This window comes from Nelusetta ayraudi, unplaced genomic scaffold (assembly GCF_046127955.1).
Source record: "Nelusetta ayraudi isolate G7.1 ecotype Tasmania unplaced genomic scaffold, CSIRO-AGI_Nayr_v1 ptg000178l, whole genome shotgun sequence".
NCBI classification, from domain to species: domain Eukaryota; kingdom Metazoa; phylum Chordata; class Actinopteri; order Tetraodontiformes; family Monacanthidae; genus Nelusetta; species Nelusetta ayraudi.
The window spans coordinates 425,027-437,923 of NW_027466227.1; the positions used below are offsets into that span (position 1 = coordinate 425,027).

General features: G+C 43.9%; 1 long non-coding RNA gene across 1 annotated transcript in view; it reads left to right on the forward strand.

Annotated features, from left to right (window-relative positions):
* LOC142881040 (uncharacterized) overlaps nt 1–10,004 on the forward strand; it is a 61,495-nt gene extending 51,491 nt beyond the window's left edge. The window contains exon 2 of the long non-coding RNA XR_012925500.1: nt 9,033–10,004. This is a non-coding gene — a long non-coding RNA (uncharacterized LOC142881040). The remainder of the gene's footprint in view (nt 1–9,032) is intronic.
* The last annotated feature ends 2,893 nt before the right edge of the window (nt 10,005–12,897 follow it).

Consider the following 12,897-nt stretch of genomic DNA (forward strand, 5'->3'; position numbering starts at 1 on the left):
TCTTTGAAAATGTAATTCAAACAGAGTTTGAAAAGAGGGAAGGGGGAGCTCCGTGTTGGGAGTCAGCATTGGGCCCCACAAGACCGTCTTCAGCGCTGAGAAAGCAAAGAACTACAGAGGCCTTAGTGCTTCACCTGACACACTGACACACACTGACACACACACACTGACACACACTGACAAGCAGCGACACAGACACACAACAAAGGACAACAAGTTGCCAAAACCAAAGATTCTTCAACTCATTTCCTCATCAGTGATGAATAATAGAAGATCATCAGCATCAAATCAATCATATATAGGTCACTGTATGATATAATGACACAGTTTATAGTCACGTGTTTACCAGAAGCAGTGGGCTGTATAATAGGATGTATGAACAGGGTGACCGATTGACCTCCACAGTGCTCAGGCTAACAAGGTGGTTAGCTCAGTAGGCTAAATCTCTTGCTGTGGTTGTAGAAGATGTGGCTTCAAATCCCACTTGGTACCACATGACCAGGCTTATACTGTGTATATTTGTACTTTATACTATAGCATGTGTTTTTTCTGGTTTTCAGACATGTTGAGATTTTGCTTGGAGTAGCGCCGTCTCGTGCTAAGCTACCACAGGACTTTTTTAATAACTTTTAATGAAAGTATTTAAAATTCTTTGTACTTGGAAAAAAACAACATTGTATGCAGATTTTTTCAACTGTTCAGAGAAGAGCTTCAATCAGTTCTCCAGGAGCTGCATCCCATCAGCCCACAGATGGCTCAGTTAATAAGACAACTAACTGTGAATCACAAGGTTGTTGGTTGGAGTCCCACCATGGACTGAGACTCCAACGGCCCCAAAAGATCAGTAGAAGTGACTTCAGAGTTTTCACGTAGCTCAGCATGAAAAGCAAAATGTCTCTGAATACTGGATGCTTCAATTGAGATGACAAATTGCTCCTCTTGAATTGAAAACACTAGTCCCTACTGAGTGCCAAAACCTTTGCCAATACTCTTTCTTTGCACACTTTATGATTCTTCCTACCCTGGCTTGTGATCTTTGATATACAATAAGACTCTGATCATTAAGATTCTGTTTGAAGACTTTCAATGCCTTGTTTCTGCTTTGAATTGCCTCATCACAACCACCTGAGCCTTGGTGGTCAGCTTTTAACTAGCAAGCCCCTCCCTCTGGACCAACCCACAATGAAGTGGCAAATGACAAAAGCAGCCAATAGAAGGCCTTCAGTCAACATTAGAGGCTCCCTACCATCACTCTCACAAGCAAAACAAAAATACACACAATTCACTGCTTCCCCCTGACAAGTCAACCTCAAAGTCGTAGCACAACACTCCTGATTGGATGATTACTGAAGCACACGTGATGCTCCACTATCAGCAGCAGCCCTGTGCAGATGGCTACTTCCTGTTAGCTCTATCAGCAGCACTTGAGAGCAGCTCTTGTTCCGACCCAGTGACTGTGGAGGAGGGAGACAGCAGTTAACAGAAGCCCTCAGCAAAAAATGAAAGGATGAGTGTGTATGAATCAATAACCTGACTGCTAAAGAAAGTCCACCGCCAGGTTCGCTACCCTTTATATTAACGCACTGCTACACAAACTTCAAACAGAACGGCAGAGACAGAACTGCAAAATGTAAATGCTGCAAAAGGACAATAAAAGAAAAAGGTTCCACAACCAGCAACTTCCTGCGGCACATTGAAAAGGTGCACAAGGAAAGGTAAGTTGTACTCATAGTGTTTTTGCATACATTGTCTAGTTATTGTTTAGCTTAGTGCATTACCAAGAAGAAACGGTCGGGCCGTGGTGTTTAACGAGACCGCAGTGTAACATTAAACAAACACCACGGCTTGGTTACCGCCGTTTTACAAGCTAGCTTGTTGCGCTAGCTTGTTGTGCTAGCTTATCACACTAGTGTTTAGGGTTGCCACCCGTCTCGTTTTTCCCAGAATTGTTCTCTTTTTTCACCACCTGTCCCGGGAAAAATAAAATCTCTCCCGGGACACAATTTGTCCCGTTGTTTAGGGAAAATGACAAAACCTCATTTGATTTCCGTCTGTGGTCTAGATAGGGTTGCCAACCCTCCCGTAAATATACGCACTTCACTTTTTACCCGTATATTTCGGGGATGCCTCCACCTCCCCCCCATGTCCCGGATTTGAAACTCTAGGAGGTGGCAACCCTACTAGTGTTTGTGTTACAAAAATGAGCAACCTCCCATGTTGTTCATCTACAGGTATGCTGAATATAAGGCAGCCAAAAAAGTTTCCTGTGGAGAAGCCCAAGAGGGTCAGACTCAGAGCAGCCTCGATTCCTTTGTGGGACTAAAACAAGGAGTGAAAACATACAGCCAGGGCCATCCCCGACAGAAGACCATTACTGACTCCATAATTCATGACCTCATCATCTCATACAACCTTCCTCTGTCCTTGGTTGACATACCCAGCTTCCAGAACTTCATGTCAGTGGTGGATGAAAAATACTGCCCAGTAAGTCGAAACACCGTTACCAGATGTCTGAGTGATCTAGCATCCGACAAAGAGTACAAGATCAAATCCAAATTACAAAAAGCAGACACTGTGTCTGTGACTGTGGACATTTGGACTGACAGGAGCATGCGAGGCTTTCTAGGTGTAACGGCCCACTTCATGGAAATGGAGAAGAACAGTGTCTCAAGAGCAAGCAACTGCTTCCTAGTTATAGATGGCAAAAGTATGGATTTGTATGTAGAAAAATAGTCTGGTAAACGTAAAAGTACTGATTCAACTCCTTTACTTAAGTAAAGAAACAAAAGTAAAAGCTCTGAAATGTACTTAAATTAAAAAGTTCTCTTTTTTTTCATTGCCTTTAATGAAAAAATACATTTGCAATTAGTTTTTGCAAAAAGGACAAAGTTGTAGCAGAATCATCTGGACTGAACTGACCAGAGGTGTTGCATTAGCACCTGGATCATTTTTTGGTTCTCTTGATACTATAGTTTCTTTTTGTTTTTCAACGGCAGCACAACCAAACTGTAATCACTAATGCTTACAACCAAGGAGTCATTATTGAATGCTTACACTTTTAATAACAATAACCAATGTCATTTTCTCCATGCTTATTTTTGTCTGTACTGAAAACTGAACTTTTACCCCAAAAGATGAAGGAACTCTAAATAATCCCCCTCTGAAATATCATCTATCTTTATATTTAACTACACAACAGCATAGTTCAAATAGCTCCACTCCAAGAAATAGAACTGAAATAACGATAGGGTAATGACTTTGCAGAGAATTTGTATCTTTTAAATACAAAAGCAACAAGCATGTTTTTTTGTTATTTCCCATCTTTGTTCCCAGTTTCTTTATAACTCAATGTAAAGTGAATCCCAAGACTTCTTTTAATATGATAAAAACCACCGCGTATACACAAAAGTTTCTCCAAGTTTCTTCAGCAGCAGCTCAGCTCACAGTCAATTCCTGTTTTCCTCCATCTTCTACTGGGACTGGGCCAGCTTGCGGCAGCTGCTACCCGATTATAGCAAAATGTTAAAGAGGCTGATTGGTCAGGGTATGCTGAGACTGACTGAAAATGCTTTTTTATTGCAAGTTGGCAAGGTGGTCCACCCCTTCTGCAAGGTTTACATTTTCGGAGAACATGCAGTTCTTTTTTGAATTTGAAAGAATCAAAGAAAACACTATAAAAAAACATTTTATTTAACGGCCAATGGCTCACATTTTGGTTTGCAACCATTTCAAATTAAGACACTCTAAATAAATGTTTATTTGTTTTTGTAGGGGCCCATATCTGGAGCAGAGGGGGCGAGAGGAGCTGAAACAGGAGTGGTTTACCAAGTACTTCTCCTTCTGAGTACAAAAAAATGATGAAATCTTTGCTCCGAACTCATCCCACTACTACTCAAAGGCCAGTGGACATTTCTTAAAAAAACATCTTCCAAGTGTCTTTTTTTCAATACGGAAGCATTCGACGTATTCAAGCCGAGACCTTTGTCGGAACGGATAAAACACACAACTTCTCACACCAAAATGAAGCTTGTTTTAATACAAAAATGTACGATAAAGATATTGAATAGAATATTTTGTTTTTGTACATGCTTCCATTTGTGTGCAATGGCTTAACTGAACTTGTGGGGGTGGGGGTGGGGTCTCTCCTCTTGAACTGTCGCTGGATTCCATAATTGAAATAATAATAAAAAGTTTTATTCTTTTTCAACATCATAAGGAAAAACTGTAAATGGCAGTGATTTTATTTTAAAGTGTTGTTGTGTTACCGTTTTTCGTTTGTGCCTTTATTTTGAAAACCGCCTATTTCCTTTTTGCCGAAGAAAGTTTGCTCCTGCCTCGGAAAGCAACATGCTCCATCTCACTTCAGAGTCGGTAAAACATGTAAAATCTACTTCTAACGTAATGTGTTAATCTTGTGAAAGTTTGTGTCACTGTGGCTTGCCTTATGTTTTTCTTTGTTGGTTATCTTATGTAAGGAGCATCATCACGAAGTGTCGAAGCTAAAGGTTTAGCAGACTGAGTTCAAGTTTATCACCCTTGGAAAGCGGAAGGAGGTAGGCAAAGTTTATTGATGTATTTAATGTGAAATATTGAGTTTATGGTGGATAATTGTTGATTGATTCAAAAGATGTAAATATGATTTGTATTGTTTGCTGAAGCATGACACCACGTCATTGTATTTTGTTTTGTTGTTTTGTTTATTTATTAGTTTTCACTGTGTCAAACGTGAAGGATTAGGAGGAGGAGAAGAATAAAAGAACACCCGTAAAAACCCTCTGCGTTTGCGAGTAATTCCAAGTGGGCTGCTACAGTGAAAACTCCCCCGACGACGATCAGCGAAAGCCCCAGCTGCAACGGATCCCTGCAGAGAGGTTGGCGCCATCCGGTTCTAGATTCATCTGCCGACCTGCTACAAGCCAGACGACTTCGCTCTTCTCATGATGCTCAGGCAAGATTAAAACGACAATATACTAATGGTACAACTACAGAAGGTAAAGAAAGAGACATTGAGTGTGAAGGAGCCAAAGAGACTTTATCCACATAAGTTCACAATGCAACTAAAGTGTCTTGAACATATTCTGAGGTCAAATAAATTGAAAAAGTGAACTGATATTGACGATATTTCATGGTGTGTGTCAAACGTGTCAATGGAATAATAATTCATGTTTATGAAAGGGTCTATATATCTTCATGGTCTGTGAATGCATGACATATTGTTACTCTGTGGTGAAGATAGCTACACCTTATAAGTAAAGATTTAGGCATAGTAGACAGTTGAACTAAAACAGTTGCAAGGCAAGAAAAATGTCACTCCCAACGGAAAAAATAGACAATCCTGTGGACACCCCACTCGAGTCTAGCTCACGTCAGAGAAAACGAACAGAGAAAGGTCAAGAAATGCATCATGAAAATGCCAAAAAACGTGAAAAAACATTTCACAAGGCTTATAACTCTTGGAAAGTTACAGCAAGGGAGGCAAGGACAAAACTAAAAACCCTGTGCTTCTTAGAAGACCTAAATGACTTACAGAAAGATATTGAAACAAGGCATGAAACCGTAAAACAGCAATATGAACCAATTCTACGTAACAGCGACACTACACCTGAGATTGTGAACAAAATGGACGCCTGTGGTACACTAACAAAGGAAATCTGTGAACTTGTAAGCAACCGCATAGAAACCATTGATAAAGAATATAATAATCAACTTGAAAAGGAAAGAGTTAGAGAAATTTTAAACAAAAGGGAATATGGGTCTGTCTTTGGTCACACCGAAACTGAAACCACAAGCCCATCAGAGCAATTAAGCAATCACTCTGGCTCAAGCAGTACTCACAGCAGCATAGTTAATGCAAAGGCAGAGCTCGCTGTTAAAATGGAGCAATCCAAGGCCATCGAAGAAATTCAAGCAGAGCAAGCACATGTCCACAATTTAGAAAGTGAATGGAAACTTAAAGAAGCAAAACTGTTGTCAGAAATGAAACAAAGAGAGGTGGAAATGCAACAACAGTTGGAACAAGAGAGAGCAAAGCTGCAGCAGTTACAAGCAGAAAAGGAGGTTGCTATAGCAGCAGCCCCTGTCAGAGCCTATGAAAGTTTTGAGGACCATAATGAAGGAATTGACACTCAAATTGGTTCTGCTTGCTACAGAAGACAGAAAAAAGAAGCTCCTTTAAATCCAGATATCGCATCATTCCAACCTAGCCAAGCAGCTTCTGCAAGAACACTGAACCAAGAGTCTGCCAATCTAGCACAAGCAATTGCTAGTTCATTGAGTATGAATCGCTTGCCAGTCGCTGAACCCACCACATTCAGTGGCGACCCTTTAAGATTCACAGATTGGAAGATGTCATTCATTACTCTTATTGACAAAAAGCCCCTACCAGTGAGTGAGAAGATGTTTTATCTCAAAAATTATCTTGCCGGAGAGGCGCGCAAAGCTGTCTTTTATCGAGATTCAGAGAACGCATACAACGGAGCGTGGAAAGTTCTACAGGACAGGTATGGAAATCCGTTCATCATATAAAAGGCTTTCCATTATAAGCTCATGAAATGGCCAAAGATCAGCACAAATGACCCACTAGCACTACGAGAGTTTTCTGATTTCCTCCGAAGCTGCACTGAAGCAATTCCACACGTTCAAGGACTGGCTATCCTTAATGATTGTGAGGAAAACCACAAATTGCTCAAAAAACTGCCAGAATGGATTATGAGAAAGTGGAGTAGAGTTGTCGTAGATGAACTCGACACATCAGTCAGCTATCCAGATTTTGCACGTTTCACAGAGTTCTTGAGTAGAGAAGCAAGAAAAGCCTGTAACCCTGTCGCTTCTCCACTGATGATAAATTTTAAAACTAAAGGTGATAGAATCCCAAAGAGAGCTAAGGCCTTCAACACAAACACACAAACAAAGAGTTTCCCCCAAGAAAGACAAGAAGCATTCAGCAGTAACCAAAATGGCCTTGCTTTGTCTATAAAAATTAAACTCATGGCATCACAAGGTGTCCCACTTTCACAGCTAAGGTCGTTTACCCACTAGCCCTGTGCGGCTAGTGCCAGCCTTTCACGGTACGGGACAGCTCGGTTGAAATGTATTTCCATAAGCCTGACTAGTACCTGAGCGTGGACGGAGTCACGGTTGCAAGGCGAACCAAAGGTTTTTTTGTGCCTCCCGTGTCCCGGAAACCATAGGGTTCACTTTTTGTATTAACCGTGGTTTTGTTTTGTTTTGTGCGAGACATTTTCGTAGGTCTTAGAATGATTTTGTTTCATACTGTTGACTTGTATCAAAACACTTTCCTAGAAGAGAAAACGTAGACGCTGAAACGATCACCTGAGTCTCACAGTCGTTTATTATTAGACAAGAATATCCGCACAACTTAAGTCCACACAAAGCACAAAACAGCAACAACTCTATTCGACCGGCGTTAACAAGCGAGCAGCGTTTAAAAATCGCTATAGGGAGTGAAACTTAGGAAACTTGCGAGCCAGAATCGCCACTTTCGCTGCCAGCAAACACAACACAAGCAGAGCACGGAGTTAGCGGTGGTGGCTAGCGGTTTATCGACACGATTCAACGGCTCTACTTTGCAAATAGCCTTCAAACTAAAGTTGCTTGATGTTACAAAACACATTTACAGTCCTCAAGCATGTTTTCAAATAGCGTTGTGGCCGACTATTCTCTCGTCGTCCACCAGGGGGCCGAGTCGAGCCCGTCTCACTCCCGTTGGACACCGCGGCGGTGTTCCATCGCATCCGAATTAGGCTGAACAAACCTCCAACATTTTCTCTGTTCGTTCCACTCCGACTGTTGTAGTCCTTGGTGCGTCGGTAGTCGCTCGGCATTTTTATTTTTTTGTTTCTCCGGACGCTGTTTTGCTGTACAGCGACGGCCACCGGCTGCGAAACCAGGAAGGCTTTTCATTGCGTGTTGGAAGTTACAAAAGTGCTTTGCCAGAAAAGATCTTTGCACAGCAGAACAGTGAAAGTATTCTTGTTTAAAAAGTAATGTTCAGGATTTGATGCCACAAAGAGTGATTTGCTAAAGTTGTTTATTTGAACAACATAAATGATTTCATAAATGAAGAGAAAAGTGAACTGAATGTGAAATGAATGTTAATGATAAAAAAAGAATGTTGGTTTTGATGTCACAAAAAGTGTCAAAGGTCAAACATTATTTGCACAGCAGAAATGCGTAAAGCTGGTGAGAGGAATGTTCATCTTTTATGTTGTTTCAGTCAATTTGAAAAAAAAAATTTTGCCACGATTTTGTCTGGGGGGGCATGAAAACTTTCCTTCCTCCAAGGTGGGGGGTGACAGAGAAAAGTTTGAGAACCACTGGTCTAAAGGCACAGTGTGTAAAATCCTGCCATCCAGTGGTCAGATTTCAGATTGCAGCGCTCATTCACTCACCCTCTCTCCCTCCCTCTCTGTTTCTGTAGTGTCAGATTCTGAAGTCGACATTTCACTTTGATTTTCAGAGTGATGACACCCTGGAAAAACTCTCCATCATTTATTCTCTATTCAGGTTGAGTTGCTGCAGTTTGTCAGAGCTCAGCTGTGATTGGCTGCTCTCAGCTCTGAAGTCCAACCCCTCCCACCTCAGACTCCTGGACCTGGGTGGGAACCAGCTGCAGGATTCAACAGTGAAGGTGCTGAGTGGTTTTCTGCAGAGTCCAGACTGGAAACTGGAGACTCTGAGGTCAGTACTGGTTTGGAACCAGTGCATGATGGTTTCAGCACCAAACACAGTTCATCACACATGTTGAATAAACATTGAACTGAAGGTTGATTCATATCAAAATGACATCCAGAAATATGAAAACTTCATTCAGTGTCTAAATTAAAAAGAAAGGAAAAGGTAATCAGTGGTCATGTGACCAAACATCATTTCAACACACATTAGTTTTGGACCGAGGACTTAATTTCAAGATGACATTTTCTGTAGTGTCAGATTCTGAAGTCGACATTTCACTTTGATTTTCAGAGTGATGACACCCTGGAAAAACTCTCCATCATTTATTCTCTATTCAGGTTGAGGAGCTGCAGTTTGCCAGAGCTCAGCTGTGATTGGCTGCTCTCAGCTCTGAAGTCCAACCCCTCCCACCTCAGAGAGCTGGACCTGGGTTGGAATCAGCTGAAGGAATCATCAGTGAAGCCACTGATGGATCTTGTCCACAGCAGTGACCATCAACTGGAGAGTGTGAGGTCAGTACTGGTTTGGAAGCAGTGGATGATGGTTCCAGCACCAAAGCCAGTTGATCCCACAGCAGAGGTCCAGTGTTCCCAGTCACAGTGTGAGAGGAGGATGGTGACGTCCAGCTGCTCCTCATTCATCCAACATCTGCTGCCAAACTGCTTCTTCTCTCAGTTCACCACTCAATTATTGATCAGTTCGTCTTCATCAGGCCTCAGTATCAGTCCAACACTCCATGGTCACATGACTTTCATATGTTCCACACTTGACATGTGACTGAGAGTCTGCTTCTTCTCACCAGTCACTCCATCATCTCCATCAACAGTCAACATCTCTGTGATGATGCGTTCAAGGACCGTGAGTCCTGACTCCTGCTGTCTCTTCTTCTCTCGACAGCTGGAGGTGAGGGAGGATGAGGAGGAGAGTGAAGAGGAGAGCTTCATCTAGTGGTGGCTGACAGAACTACAACCAGTGGAGCTAAACAGCAAGCTGCACACACACACAGTGTGTGGGCGTGTCACGATCTTTGACCCCAGTGGAGCCTGGTGGCTGGCGGACTGCTTCTCCCTACAAGCTGCTGTGGTTACTGGGAGAGACGTCCCAGAAGCCACTGGTGGAGCTGAATCCTCAGTGGAAGAAGCAGGACTTGGAGATGGAGGCCGGAGCAGATGGTTCTCAGCATGAAGCCTCCTTTTCACTTTGGATCAAAGGTTCTGGTTGTGTGCCACCACTTTTAATGTTGCTCCTGAGCTCATTGGTTGTTCCTGGTTGGTTGAAGAATTTTCTGAATAAAGTTTTTGACAAATGTATTCCTTGTGTTGTTTTTACTCCCTTCAGTCTCCAGCAGGCCTCCTCGGTCAAAAGAACCGAATAAATCCACTAAACGTCGACCGTCCAATCACAGTTCAGCATGAGACGGAGTGGTAGAAAGCGAAATCTCATCATGTCTGAAACAACTGGAAAAAACCCAACAGACTCTGAACACAGTGTGTTGTGTTTTTGCTGGGACAGAATCAGTCTCTGTGGCCAGTGGCATGTGAGACTGGATCAGTCACGTGAAGAAGGTTCATTAACACACAGTGCATCTGAAAATATAGATGAGGAAATAAATGGATTTCAACAGACAATGTCAACTTCCTGCTCCGTCACTTCCTGTCATCTTTCACCAGACCACAGAGACTCTTTCCACTCACTGATACAATACACACATAGAAAATATACACAACATAGAATGTTGATTTTTTTTTTTCCCCCTAATGTCCAAAAAAACCCAAAACTTGAATTTGCTGGGATTTCCAAGCAAAATCCAAAGAAGAAGCATTTATTAATCCCACATTGGGGAAATTTGCAATTTGTCTTTTTTTTCTGGGACATTTTTTTCCTCAAAGTCCTTGAATGAGGCTGAAACTGAGGTCAATGAGTGTCCTGTCATGGTTGAGACAGAGTGGAAGGATGCAAACCAAGACTTCCAAAGGACCAGTGAACCATCAGAAGGTTTGAAGAGCGGCCAGGTAGCTCACTGCATCATAGGAAGAGCTTTGAATGTCAAGGTTGCTGGTTCAAGACCCGGCACAGGCACACTGGTGTTTTGAATTCAAGAGGAGCAATTTGTCATCACAATTGAACAAAGAATTTTAAATACTTTAATAAAAGTTATTAAAAAGTCCTGTGGTACCTTAGCACAAGATGGCGCTACTCTAAGCAAAATCTCAACATTTCTGAAAACCAGAAAAAAACACATATAACACATATAACCTCCTGTGTGACAGCGCGTCACACATGAGGCGACAGCACAGCCGGCCAGCCAGCCACGCCGCTCCTGAGCTTGAGCTCTGACTGAGCGAACCACTGGACTGTTTTCTCTCAAAAGGTGATCGTTCTCCAAATTATTTAGTATCTTCTCAATACACCTATCTCTATCTGTTTGCATAAGCACAGTCGAAGCCATGGCTTCTCCCTCTCACCTCTCCTCTGTCCCTCCTCTCTCTCCTCCCGTCTTTTCTTGCTCACACTGCCAGATGCTTAGCTTTAGCTCGTCCTCAATTACTGAGCACAAATACCATCCAGAGTTTTTACCAGAGACTAATATAACAGAGCACCAACAGTTGCTCACATTCTGTTCCACTCCTGGACACCGGAGTATCTGCAGATACCTGGCAAAGTTTTATCCAGGATACGTTTTCACCTCAACGGGCCCAGAGATGGGCCCGCGCTGGTAAGTTTCGCTGTTTGCCGGACCTAAACCCACTCTGATCTAAGACAACAAAACGCAGCAGACTCCTCTTTGGCGCGTGTAAGTTTTCCACTGCAGCCCACAGCCATAAACACCAGTAAAAGAGCTACGAGCTACGCCGTTTTGCACTACACTGTTGCTGCCGGAGTTTCTTTTCTGGTTTCCAGATTGTCCCGCCTGCCCCTCGCATGGCTCCACTTACCTCCCCACACGAGTGTGACAGCTGTATCCACAAATCGCAGAAGATCGCGGAGCTGGAGCAGCGTATCTCCAACCTCTACTGGATCAGGGATGAAGAGATGAGGCTGGATTCTGTTGTTAGCCTGGGTCCTACTGGTCCCGATTCAGTCGGACTCGCAGATCTAGATTCAACCATCCCGATGCTCGGTCCCGGTTCCATGGACACAGATCCCGGGCTCACTGGCTCAGCTCCGGCTGAGGGATCGGCCCTAGCTCCCCAGCTCCGCGCCGACGAACCGCCTGCCGCAACGACACCTGGGCTAGCGTCTTCAATTCCACCACTTAATTCCATCCGGGAGGATACGTGGCTGGTGCAGGGGGCTAAGCCTAAATGGCTGAGCGGCAGTGCGAGGGCAGCTTTCACTTTTAGCCCCAATCCGAGGCTCCTTCTAACAGCTCCACTCCCAACCAACAGCCCTGGTCCACAGTGCTGGGAGGGCGGCGGACGCGACCCAGTCCGTTACCTGCTCCGCCTTGTGAGCTTCAGATGGACAACAAATATGACATCTTGAGTGTTGAGGACTTCCCTCCCCTCCAAAATGACCATCTCGCCTCCTCTCTGACTGGTCCACTGCCAGCGGCCCGGGCTGTTGGGTCGTCTGCGCTGGAACCTCCAGTCAGGTCCGCAACCTCCACCTCTCGGCGCAGGTTGGTGAAGGAGGCTGCTCTCAGGGCGCGACGACGTTCTGGTGGCGCTCTGGGTCTTGTAGAGTCGTGCGGGACCCCAGCCTCCGCCGATGATGTGACACTGTGGCACCAGCGCTCGGCCCCTCGTCCTCAGCCACTGTTTGCCCCAACCACCGCCATCATTGGTAGCTCCATAATTAGAAACGTCCGTTTCTTCAATGCCACCACTCATTGTTTTCCAGGAGCCACCATCAATGACATTAAAAACAAACTCCCGGACTTGTTGCAGTCGTTCCCACACTCCATTAAACGTTTGGTCCTGCACGTTGGAGCCAATGATGTGCGTCGTCGGGAATCCGAGCTGCTAAAGTGTCACTTTAACGATCTGTTTGTGGCCCTGAAGAATTGCGGGATGTCAATCTTCATCAGCGGTCCTCTCCCGACACTTGGCCTCGGAGCAGAGCGGTTCAGTCGACTCCTGCAACTTCATTCCTGGCTCCGCGCCGCCTGCACCACCATTGGTTTTAACTTCATTGACAATTTTAATTTATTCTGGAATCGCCCGTCGTTTTACCGTCATGATGGACTTCACCCAAACAAAT